We start from the raw sequence: 13,606 nt of genomic DNA, 5'->3' as shown, positions 1-13,606 counted from the left end.
CGACTTAATTGGATAAACTAACTAACCAGTTGATTATAAATCCTCGCGACAGTTTTCATCCGCGATATAGGGAGAAAAATCGATCCTACAGAAGTGAGCCTCGAGAATCATAAAGACTCTGGCAAAGAATTTCGATTTCCATACTCCGCAAAAAAAACCAGGCTTCTGTACACATGTTTAATTCTTCTTCATTTTATAACCTTATTTATTTGCATTTTGTAACCTTAAATAAATATTAATAAGATAAAATAATAACGACGACGGTGGGATTCGAACCCACGCGGGATAACCCAACAGATTAGCAGTCTGCCGCCTTAACCACTCGGCCACATCGTCTGTTTAGTATTTAGATTCTATGATTGAGGATGCTCACTTCGATAACAATCTCCCCAGAGTGAGTTAATCTTTACAGTCAGCTCAATCAAAAATATATTTTTCAGCGACAAAAGTTAAAATTACCAAAAAATCAAGAAACTATAGCAATTTATAAAGTAGAATTCAGTGATCTAAAACTAGGAAAAAATAATTAAGTTAAAAAAAGAATTGAAAAAACATAAAATAGAATATCAAATTCTTCAGAAGAATTACACAATACCAAAACCGATTTAATAGTATTACAAAAAGAACCTGAACGTTTAAAAAGTCCAAAGAAAACGAAAACAAAAACTCAACAAATTTGGATATAATTTGGTCATTTTGTGTTTAAATTTCAGTTTTTAATAGAAAATATTCGAAACCAAAATTAAAATGTATGAGGAACATATTAAGAAAAGAATTTCATTTAATTATGGGAATGAGCATAATAATTTGATTTCTTAAAATTCAACTTTGCATAAACGTGTCATCAAATGTGCTAATGCTAAACTGACCGATTTTGTCGAGACATTTGCCTTAATGTCAGACAATCAGCTTTGGACGAGGAAGCAATGTCAAGGCTCCAAAGAGCAAGTCCTCATTAACCAATACTTAAATAAAAATTATGGAAATGGTCTATATTCTGCTTGGATATTTGACTCAATTGATCATGAGTTTTTGTTTTACGTATTGAGTTGATTTTAAATTCCTCATTGAATCGTCAACTTTGTAAAGAAAATAATCAAAAGGTGGACAGAAAACGTACATATCGATGTGAAAGAATTGGCAAAGTAAAGTTTTGCCGGGGGAATATTCCAAAGAGGATGGATCTCTTATACAGGATGCATAACTCAATGTTTTCCAAACTCCAAGAGCCCAATATGTTTACATACTTCACGAATCAATTCTTCTTTATTGACGACCATAAAATAGTTTCTTTCAAAAGAGATGTGCTAGTCAAAATAATAACGTCTGTTAATAGATTCTTGAAAATGTTTGTTTAGAGATGAATCGCGAAAAATCAGTATCTAATGTGAAAATTTTATCATGCTAGATATAATTAATGACTTATGTTTAAAAAAATTTTTTTCATTTTAATAGAAAACCAGGAACTCATGTTGCCAAACGTAATGTTCTAAATTTTAGATAGAATTTAAACCGATTTTCATAAGCAGATTAAAAAATGCATCTTACCAATCAGATATCATAGATATATTAAAATATACTGCAGAATGCTTAGTCTGTAGCAAACATACATTAAAATATTGCTCAAATTTTTCCCTAATAAAAAAATTTGAATTTAGAACAGATGAACGCGAATTCATATATCGAAACCTTACTGTTACGCAGAAACAATTGATTCGTTTAAGAAAAAATATCTTTATTCTCATCATATAAGAAATAAAAAAAGCATTTCCGTGCATAATTATTATTTTGCATATTTAATAATAAAGCTGAAGAAAAAATATCTTTTATTAAAAAGAACTAATCAAAAAATACTCCTTAGGTTAGAAATTAATTGTGTTAGCTTATTTTCTATCGAATAATTATGAATGAGATGTATTACTTCATTGGAGCACTTCGATCGTTTGTTGTTGCATGTGCCAATTTAGGTTTTCCTTTCTTGATTTGGCTCATAACGGCATCTTTTCCAGCGGGCTGAGTAGGAATGTCTGTCTTTGTCTTTGGCTCTTGTGTTTTTCTATTTTAATTTAATTAATTTGTGACAAAAGGTGACTAACCCCATGACTGTAGTTTGAACATTTAGCGTTAACTAGAATAATATATTGGGCGATTAATTAAATTCTTACGGAAATGTTAATCCTTCCGCAATATTCATGCAAGTTGATTAGTTTCGTTGTTTCGCAAAAAATAATTCGTATTTTTGCTCAAAAGATAGCAATTTATCATGTACAGCCAGTGTTAGACGGAAAAATCTAGTCATTTGTATGAGTTATACAGCTATTAACAACTTTTTTAGAATATTTTTTCTTTCACAACAGTTTTTTTATTAAAAACAAGTTGATTTAGTAAATATTTTATATAAAGAGATGGCACTATTCATAAGCACGTCTACGTATTAAAGACAAAAAATAAGAGAGTGTTCACGAACACGTGTACGTATTGAAGTTCGAATGCAAAGAGTCGAAAAACAAAAAAATCCCAATATTATAAGTTTACAATTAAACAAAAAAATAAAAGATTGAAATCTATCCAATCCTATTTCCGTTGATCCCGATCCGAAGGAAACTGTTGATTTGGTTTAACTTTTTATTACAAAAAGTCTTATTTTGTTGGTTATGATGATCAACTGATGCAATTTTTTATTCCATGTGCTGGAGTGTGTAGGAACTCATCTGTCAATAACAAACCTTGTGAAAAATGTCGTTAGATAATGGTCTCCTATGTAAACTTAACTGTGGAATTCTACAACGTGATTCATTATCCCGTCAATTTTTTGTTATGGTCATAGGTCCTCTCAGTCGAATACTAATTTTCCTAAATTTTGAATTAATTTAAGAATCACTTGTTTTTTGTGGAGAATCTTAAAATAAGTTCTCAAGAAGGAAATACCTCAACAAAAATTATGGATGTCATTGTCAATTACTTTTATTTCACTGGCTTTTAATTAATCCTTAAAACAATTAATTTACCTTTGACTCTATTTTTATAAGCAAACGAATGGTCCTCCTGTTTCTGAAAGATTTAAATAAAAAAATTCAATTTTTGTCTATGGAGGTCGGGAATAAACAAAAATGGCATATTGCAATTATCGCAAAGTAGAGAACTACTGACAAACATGCTATTACTGTTAGAAAATTGAGAGAAGCGCACATGCAATATTTAAGTAAGAAAATTAGAAGTAAATTGCTTCACCCCCCTTTGTTTAAATTTCGATATCAAAATATCAAGTAAAGTGTTGGCAAAAGGGATTAACTCTCCATGATGTGAAACTCTATACTGTTTTCTACAAAATAGGAATCTATTCTTTGATGGACGTGAGTATCTATGTATCCATTGCAAAATTCCCAAAAAGTTGCAAGAGTATTATGAAGAGAATAAAACTGGATATAACATAGAACTCCAAGTATGAACTTCTGAAGAGAGATATCTAGGTTAACTTCTATTAAAGCATTGCGAACATCCAGTTCCGATATGAATAGAATATCAACTTGTATTTCGAATTGTCGAATTCTACACGCATGAGCGCTACCGGCTACTTTCAGATTAATTTCAATTGATTTGGCATCCAGGATTAACATTTGAACAGATGATCTTTGATAACGGGAATTCCTTCTTCAGCCTTGTTTAAGGCAATTACATTAGATGAGAGAAAAATAACCAGAGCTACCATTAAGAATCCAAGTACATAGAGTTTTGATTAAAAGACATCTGACAGCCTTTATAGTTATCGGAAAAAGAAAGTTCGATTTCTAAGATCGAGAAATCAGATTGATAATTTTAAAACGAATAAGATACCGAGCTGATAAATATCTATTTTCATAAAATCTTACGGATTTTTTCAGTCCAATCAAATATTTTCAAATCTTCTCATGTTTCTTAGTATTTGAAAAAGCGAATCCCAGTTTTCATGTTGAAGTTAGAGAAAACTATAAATTCTTAATATTGTCAAGTAGTGAATTCAATAGAGCAATTATGGAATTATAAAAAAAAGTATTACAAATCAGTTTTAATTAACAATGAGAAGAGATTGAGATCTAGAAAACTCCAAAAGATTTAACTTTTACATCCACTAGAAAAAATTGAGAAAAAACCTTTACACTCAATTCTATACTAGTGTCTGAAAAGCACTGATGTGAATGTTGTAAAATGCAGGTGACTAAAAAACAAAAATAACTTTCTACCAGCTAAAGGAATCTTTGTTCATTCTTGAGCTGTACTTACCACTCATCCATCTTACAGGGTTAGCATCTTCTGTGATCATTCTTAAGTTCGACTCAATGACTTCATTTGGCAAGACTTCGTTGCTCAATTTGTAAAAAAGTCTTTTGGCATTCTTCTGGAGAGATCATTCCAAACTTATGTCCTATGCGTATTTATTTTATTTATTCATTAAATCACCAAGACCACGCTAAAAACCGAACAAACGTCACGTGATCCCAATGCACTCAACCAGGGACCTCATCTTCGCTCGGTGATCTTTCCACGAGCCCACACAAGATCGCACAGGGCAGCAGGCTGTTTTTGGCGGAGCATTCGCTGACGGGCCGAGGTTCAGCTTGATGAGGTCTTCCAGAGAAGCTGGACCGGGGCGTTGGCTATCATGCGACCAACGATCGGTTAATCTGAGGGCCCTTTGTTGGGCCTCCTCGATTCGCCTCCTGTTGGACCGCGTATACTCTCTGATGTACTAATAGCATTGTGGATTATTCCAATTCACTTGCAAGTAGGTCGTACTTATAGAGATTTTTCACCTCACAATGATTCAAACCTTTATGGACTGTGATTCCAGTCTCTTGGCTGAAGACTAAGCTATGGATAATGGATTTGGACAGTCGTGAGTTCGATTCCGAAGGAGGCCAGTTTTCATCCTGGGGCCAATTCTCGTTATCGTTCCCCTGCCCGTGAGGTAACGAGTACTTCTGGCACGACACAGTTGGAAATGAGGATCTCTTACCTTCCGGTCTTAGCGTGGCGTTACGGGGTCCACCATGTCAGTTGGAAAATTCCAATCGGATATGGCAACGCTCAGGAGGCACTTAATGCCTACCGAAAAAGGACTTCTAGCTCTCAGACCCTGGGACATCGTCGTCTCAGGCCGATCATGCGGGCAGGATCGAACCTTTCATTAGGATCTCCCTCGTTTGGATCGGCGATCACGGGAATAACTATAATTAACTGGCTTTGCCCGTGTTTGGTCTTTAATAATAATAATAATTCCAGTCTCTTATTTATCAAATAGATATTTTTTGTAATGAAATTTACCAGTTTGTTTATTTAGAAATATTTTAATCTTAAATAAATATTTTGCTTAATATTGCTTCATATCTAATTATAAAAAATAGTCAGCTGCTCATAATAACAGATGTTTACTTAATATGTATATTAACTTATATTTCAAAAAGTAATTATACGAAACAATGCTATTATACTTGACTGTTATATTAAATCTTAATCAAATTCTGTCTGTTACTTGGAAAGGTATTCCATTTTGTTAAACCTTAAGGAGATTGCAATAAAGACATCCAGAAGTGTTTTAAGATATACAACGTCTATAGATTTCAACGTTCTGGAAAATATTTATGCCAAATATATGGAGGAGACTTAGCAACATTTAAATCGGACAAAGAATTGGAATATATAAATGGTGCCATATAAAAAACTAACTATTAAAGTACTGATCAAACAATACAGCAAAGATTATTTTGTTGGTTATGATGATCAAGTCACAGAAGGCAAGTTCAAAGACACAGAAGGAAATTTGGCTGTATAGTAGATTAATTGATTTTATTAAACATTTATAGTCGGAAATAAAGTGGGGAGCTGACCAACCAGATAACAAATATAACGAAGATTGTGCTGCCATAAATTCAGATGGGAAGATGTATGATATTTCATGCCTACGTAAAACCGGATTCATCTGCCAATATCCTTACACTTAACAATCCTAAACATTTAACTTAAAACAAATAATATTATTTCGAAACGGTGTGAATCTAATGTTCAAAACAATACGAAAAATTATTACTTTATACTCAGTAACGTAGCAGCGTATTTGAAAGTTTTCAAACTTTTAATGTGAGAGGGACGCCAAAAAAATAAAAGACCGCGCGTCATGTGGTTCACCATTTTTGTTCGCATCAGATAAAATCTTAAATTGTATTCAAAAAGAACCATTTGTCGACATCCATCCAGATGACCTCCCTCTGGGCAGCACTTCCTCCAAGTTCGGGAACTTTCCCGCGGGCGGCTCATCCTCTCCGGAGATGTTGAGGAAAATCCTAGACCTAAAAAAGAAGCTCAATATATTGAGCCTGAATATCAACTTCAAGTTGAATATTTACTGAAAAATCAAAAAGAATCCCTTGCACTTTATTTTGTGTTAATATTTGATAAATACTGAAGTTGAGTTCATGTTAATAAATCTCGTGGGTGACCAGACTATGAAAAAAAATTCCCCCGGACCGAAGCAAACCTGTGCATACTGCAATACCGAAACTTGTTTTTAAATAAGGGAGAGAATAAATGCAGTCACTGTAACTCATATAAAAAGACTGTTGATACTTTACTACTAGGTGTGGCCAAATGCTTAACAGCTCCTTCCTCAGACGCCAATAACGAAGTGATCAAATGTCTGCATTTGCATCTACGCCTGCAATATTGAATAAAAGACTCAAAAAATTAAAAACCCAATCAATCTAATTTGTTATCATTATCAAATTTGTAGAAATCCTAGTCGACACCGACGTTCCCGCAAATACTGCTATCTAGAATAGCAAAACTAAAATTTTTGTTCACGCAAATTCGAGTAAAACAATTAATTTTATTGAGATGGGGGTCATTTTAAAAAATTGTCTCAAGCAGGTCGAAGTAGAAGAATTTTGCAAATATAGCTTGACGGCAAATGAACTGGAGGCAATCGACTGAATGAAAGAGAAAATCATCCTTGCTGTTATGATCTGGTATGGAATTGAGCCTAAAAAGAAAAGTTTGATTAACAAAATACATCAAGTAATTAACTAAATTTGATATTTGGTTATTAAATAAGTTATTAAAAAACAATCAAAGAACAAAAAGTATAAAAGTTGCATTTTTATTATTCATTTTGTATTAAAAATTATTCAAGTCTAAAACCAGGATCTTGATGAAAGCCCGTTTTTTGTATAAATGATCTTTGGTTGGAACAATTCAAACAAATAGTAATCAAGGATCGTCCTTGAAGAAAAAAAGTTGCTGATTTACCCGGAGCGAGGATAATATTACAATATTTACAAATTGAGCGTTTGATAGATCTATCACTACAATATATTTTTATCAAATACTACAGTCTCTGAACTGTCTTTCGACCAATTCGTTTCATGGTAGAGATATTCATTCTGGTTAAAATAGAAGGACAAGAATCAGAATGAATCATTATATTTGACAGCTATTTATGATTAAAAAAATAATTTCATTTCACCTGATAGAGGTAATTCATACGTTCTTGGCCATGTTTATTACTCATAACAAAAAAATATTCTCACCATTCCATATTTATATCACATTTAATTATATTTTATAAAATTAAAAAAGGATAAAATAAATATCAATTTATACTTTTCTGAAAATTATCAACTATCTTATGAAAAACATCCATTTCATCAAATTGAAAACACAGAGCAGATATAAAATGAAGGGCACTAGAAATCCATCCACAATAAAATCCATAATCGTATTTGAATTCTCCATGATGTATATTTGATGACAAATTTTTTTGATGTTCGATCATATAAGTTACCAGAGACATTGTTATAAACATCGATATACCTAAAATGATCATAAAATAAAAAACCTGAAACTATAAATCCTTCTGCTGCCGAGTGATAATAATATAATTTTTTACTTAGGAATTTGTGAAAAATTCCGATTGTAGATAAGAATATGCTAAAAATATTCATTGTTAGTCCAAAAATCGCTAAACAGCTTGTAACAGATTGAAATCCTATTTTGACATAAAGTTATACATACTTGATATAGACTCGCATCCTGTTAATGATATCGCAGTAACATTAGCAAAACATGGATTAATAAGAGATATATTCATAGTTCCAGAACTGAAAACAGTTTTCCATAATAGTAAACAGTGAAATATTGTACTCAAAATTCCAGAAAAAGTTCCAAATAATCTTATTTTTCTAAAAATTGGAGTATTTAGGTCGTCTCTTTTGATTCCCGGGGCGACAAATGTAGAATTGATACATAGTTCACTTAATTGGCGAGGATAATTATTTACTTTCAAATTATCAAAATCTAAATTGTCCAAAACTAGTAAAATTATTAATATTCATCACAAGTTATCAATGCATCGTTTCTGTCTTTTACATTTGTTTCAAAAATCTCTGGCAATTTTCGAATATTTTTTGACATTTAAGACGATTTTATTTTAATAATCATTAATATATAATTGGAATTGTTCGATTATTCAATAATCCCTCGAGTGTCAACGTTTGGTATCGATTCTTAGTGATAGTTATAATTATTTATGTATTTTTTGATTTAATCAATATGTTAATACTTTTTGAAAACATAAAGAATTCGAAAAGAATGTAGCTAAAATCATTTAATCAATTCACTTTAGGTAACTATTTTTTAATACACGTAAATTATTGATTTTCATATCATTAATTTTTGTTTAATATAATAAATTCAATTTGACTTCTGTGTAATTTAGAAAAAACGAATGCACCGCACTATTTCAGTATATTTTACAACAAAAAACTAAGAAAGGTCCTTGTCAAACTCTAGAGAATTTTTTGGTCATTTGAAAACAAAAATGATTATTGGAAAGTTGATAAATGATTTTATATGTTATCACTATTTAATTAAAAAGTACCTAATAGATGTTAATATCATTATTATTTTCACTATCATAGGAACATAATGTAAAGAAAAATTAATTAAGTTCCCACATATGCCATACATGAAACTGCTGCCTTAATCATATTTTTCCAAGATGCACGGTTCCATGCTATACTCCTGAGAGTATCAAAGTCGTCTCTGATTTTTAGCTGTCTTTTAATGTGGTGAAGGTCTCTCGGGATAACAATGGGTAGAGTTGTCCGTGAACCTCCTCGGAACTTTGATTTGTCATTTTTGTATTATAATTCCATTGCTTAGCTGACATAAGAAGCTGTGTCGAGTTTTAGTATGTGCCGAATAGGCGCCAACGAGTTTCGGTAACGTGATGGGTCTACTGTTTCAGATATATAGTATAGAGTAAAGTTCTTGATTTTCTTCGGTCAGTTGATGCCGATAAGAAGTCTTACCTGTTTTCTGTAAAACGCATCGAGAAATTTTAGTTCAAACTTCCAACCTTGCGGTTTCGTAGCCACGTCGTCCACAGATCGTTAAGTGCAACAGTCGACAGCATTTTTTTCCTCATAATGTCTTCGCTATCTCCTACGAATGTTTCAACTTTTTTTGAGTTTTATCATTTTTCGCCTGTTCTGTTTGCCTTCCGGTTGATTGTTACATACTCAGTTTTTTGATGTTCATTTTCAAGAACCATTTTTTCAGTGCTTGGGAAACAATGTTTAGCGATTCTTGGAGTTTCGACAAAAAGTCTACACCGTCGGCATAAATCACTTCAGTGTTGCTTCGAGCTAGACAATGAATAGTACAAGCGATATCGAATGACTTTGGGGCGTTACAATATTTGTTTTAAAATATTTGGATTCTACGGGCCCGGTCTTTACTGTTAACTATAGATGTCTATAAGCAGTGCTCGAACAATTCTAATCGAGTCATCGTCAAAAATATTTCTGAGGACTTTTATTTGCTTGTCTCTGCGAAACGTATCAAATGCTCTTCCCATATCAATACCTAATATTGTGGTTGCCATTTCAAATTTTTGACATATGCCATAAATCCATATATGCCCCCATTTTACATCTGCAGTTGATCTTCCAGGCCTAATTTCACTTTGGCTAGCCGACAGATAGTCATTGACAGGGTCTTTAATGCGTTACAGTGTTACGAGTGAAAAGATATTCCTTGTGTTCAGGAGTATGATCGGGCAAATGTTGTTAAATGGATTTTGCAGCTTGTTGAGTTTTTGAAGAGGAATCTTCCCAATAGATAACATAGTATTAGCATGGAAAATCTTTTTCATGAGATTTGTAAATTATAGTTGAGATTTCTTAAGTACAATATCAACTCACCTTTGTTGTTGTCTGGACCCGCCGCACGGTTGTTTTTTAGTTTTTTATAGCCTTCAAAACTTCATTCCTTCCTTTAATGAAAATATTTGCAATTCCATTCAGCGTGAAAATTAAGGATGCGCCTGCAAAGTTTCAACTAGAACTCATTAATTTACAACATGATATAGAACTGGCGGCATTATTCGAAAATGCGTCCATTATTAATTTTTACGAATTAATTCCTCAAGACAAATTCAAAAATATAACACACAATGCATATATTATATCAATGTTTGGATCTACATATTTATGCGAATAAATATTTAGTAAAATGATTTGAATAAAAAATAAATATCGCAACAAACTCACGGATAATCACTCGAGTCAGCTTTTACAAACTTCTTCGACTTTACTTATTCCGGATTTCAAAAACTTAATAAACAAATAATACTTTCTTTTTAGCTCAACGCCTTTTGTAGATTTTTTAACTTTTATTTCTTTATAAAGGAAATGGAAATTAAAAAAAGAAAAAAAGAGTCCAAAAAACTCATTACGCATCAGCAGTGGCTGCACTTCGGATTGCAAGCGAGTTACCGGCTTGGAAAATATAAAAATATATAAAATATTTTTTGTGCGGCCCGCGAAGCTAATCTTAATTATCGATTTGGCCCTTGAGCTGAAAAGGTTGAGAACCCCTGGTTTAGATAACGTTCTTCACTTTCATCAAGAGAATCGATTTTGTCATTGAATTGGTTTTTCAAGTGGCTGTCAATTGCATTGACCATTCGATTAAGTTTCGAATTGTTTTCCCAATTAGATTTGTTTTCTGTTGTCGACGATTCAGTAGCCTAATGGTCATCTTTCAGGTCTGTGAACCATCCTTTAGGTTCAATTTCTGATATTTGAGAGTTTAATGAAGTTTTCACGTATTTAAAATTTTCCTTCTTAATTTTTCTCGATATTTGTCTACATTCTCTTGAGTTTTTCTTTTACTTTCTGGTCATTTGTTTTTTCAATTTTCAGTTTGATGGCCTTTTTTTGCAACATCGGCAATATTTAGATTCAACAGGTTTGAGTGGCTTTTGCAGACAGTTGTTCCAATAGATCCTTTCGCATCCTTGTGAATAAGTTATTTCAATATATCTCCGCTTTCGTTTGGGTCTTTCTCCGTCTCTTTTACTGGTCGATTTTGGATCAATTTCTTTTTGGTATTTTATTAATTACACAAAAATTTTATACTTCTTATGTCTGGAAAAATCGATCTCCTGGGAGTTTTAAAAACACTCTGAATGATAAAATTGTAAAATAAACAAATCATTTATTAAAATTTAGAATTGTAATTAATATTAATTTTGTTATGTATTAAGTCCTGGTCATTATTTATTGGTGTTACATTTGCAGAATTTACCCTGATCAACTTGGCGAACTTTACAAACAAATGGCTTTGTTATCTTGGAATTATCAGTAACTGCAAGATGTTCCCATTTTCCACATAAGTTCATATAAATACATTGTCCCTTAATTTTATCGGACATGTCACGATTTGACCAATGTTGGAATGCCTATATAATTATTTTTTAAAGACTTGATTTTGAGGAGGTTGTTTTATCCAGATTTCGGTTTGGTATTGGTCCACAAAATTTTCTATCGTTTTGTGTAATTAATAAAATACCAAAAAGAAATTGATTTTCGTCACTGTCGCTCGGTTCTACTAAAGTTCCATTTATTTTTGAGCAAATGGTTTCTGCTGCAGTGCATAGTACTTTTGATTTGTGATAAAGATAGCAGTAGCCTCCATGGCAAGACACATTTGTGACTAAATATAGAGCAGATATATCGGGCTAATAACCTCCAGAATTGCATAAAAAATATCTATTATCTGTGCAGCAAGTTGTTTGCCATTTCCCGCATTCGTCAATTTCTATACATTTTTGACATTTTCCGGACATTATTGGTTCGTGATTCCCCCAATTTGCATATTTCTGGTATTTTATAATTTAAAATATTAGTAACTAAAGCTGAATTATAATGATGTCTGAATTTTTCATCACGAATAGTTTGTGCAATCCAAAAATTCCCCCCTAGTGTTTTAGAAACGTCTAGAAGTTATAGTAATCAAAAAACTAAGTATAAATTGGTTTTGTTTTGGAGAATATGAGTCCATTAACTGTAGATCAAATGCTTCGCAAAGATTAAGAGCTGCTTGGTAGTTTAGTTTATTTCCAGTGTACAAGAAATAATAATTAAAAAGGTATGACTTCATAAAATATCCAGAACCTTTTAATTATATTAAATAGTTTATAGACTTAAAGAAATCCATGATGCCAACAAGTAAAGAATAGAATTCATTTGTTTAAGTTTGACTATAAAGCTTAATCGAATATAAAAATAAATATGGTCACATATTTTTAACAAGTGTAATTAAAAACTTTGAAAAATAAACAGTTGGTTCATGATAGTCAAAAAAACACTTCAGAATTAATTAAATCGTTACATAAATACTCTCAAAGTGAAATCACGTTCTCATACAGTAAAGAATTTATTAATTGAGTTTTTTAATAATTATTATGTTAAAAATGAATCACATTTTTCATCATTAGGGCAACCGCAAATATGACTTAAAAAATTCAAATATGACCGACAAAGTATGATTTATATAGCCACAAAAATATATGCCCGTGAATATGATCTGATAACTTTTTATTTTTATGTATTAATACAGTTTTAAGTGTTCGTTTATATGGCACTCAAATTTATTATAATATAACGAGAAATAATATGTAATGTTATCATTTTTTAGTTTCTATCCTTCTCCAGCATTTTCTAAAGCATAAAAAACTTCATTCAATCGAAATAGTTATAGCTGGACATTTCCATAACATTGAACAAATTTCTGGAAAACAATTAGCAATCGTTGCACCATGGATTTCTTTTAATCGATTTTTAAAATTTGGGTTTGATCAACATTCAAAAATATTTTCAAATTTAAAATAAGATTTTTGATCCGTTTAACATTTACAAGATATTTATCATATATACTAATTTGCGACAATGTGTTTCCGATGGAACATAATGATTATGAAAAATTTTATAAAGAGGGATATTCACATCCGTCATCATCAAAACTAATTTAAAACAAAAATCATTTGGAACTGCAATCAATTTCGATTGACGAAGTAGTGTGTTTTATTTTTTTATTATCCATTTCAGTCTGTCTGTGTTGACCCACGTTAAAATTTTTCGAAAAGTTTGCGAGAACACAACAGAACTTACAATTAAGTTCACAATTAGTACTTCTCTCAAATTCTAGTGGATATTTATTTAATATATCACGAGCCGAGCACGCGACCGAGCACAGCAAGCGACTTTGACACATGTCATGCCTGAGATCT

General features: G+C 31.7%; 1 long non-coding RNA gene and 1 other non-coding gene across 2 annotated transcripts; both read right to left on the bottom strand.

Annotated features, from left to right (window-relative positions):
• Positions 1–255: 255 nt before the first annotated feature.
• Trnas-gcu lies at positions 256–336 on the bottom strand. Its single transcript has one exon. It is a non-coding gene; the product is annotated as a tRNA-Ser (tRNA).
• Positions 337–11,892: 11,556 nt separating this feature from the next.
• Positions 11,893–12,305, bottom strand: LOC115227401. The gene is made up of 3 exons (XR_003883115.2): positions 12,228–12,305; positions 12,064–12,196; positions 11,893–12,030 (listed from the first exon to the last, which is right to left on the bottom strand). It is a non-coding gene; the product is annotated as an uncharacterized LOC115227401 (long non-coding RNA).
• Positions 12,306–13,606: the final 1,301 nt, after the last annotated feature.

This window comes from Octopus sinensis, unplaced genomic scaffold, assembly GCF_006345805.1.
Source record: "Octopus sinensis unplaced genomic scaffold, ASM634580v1 Contig03032, whole genome shotgun sequence".
NCBI classification, from domain to species: Eukaryota; Metazoa; Mollusca; class Cephalopoda; order Octopoda; family Octopodidae; genus Octopus; species Octopus sinensis.
The sequence above is the reverse complement of the archived record's forward strand: the minus strand, read 5'-3'. Positions and strand labels throughout refer to the sequence as shown.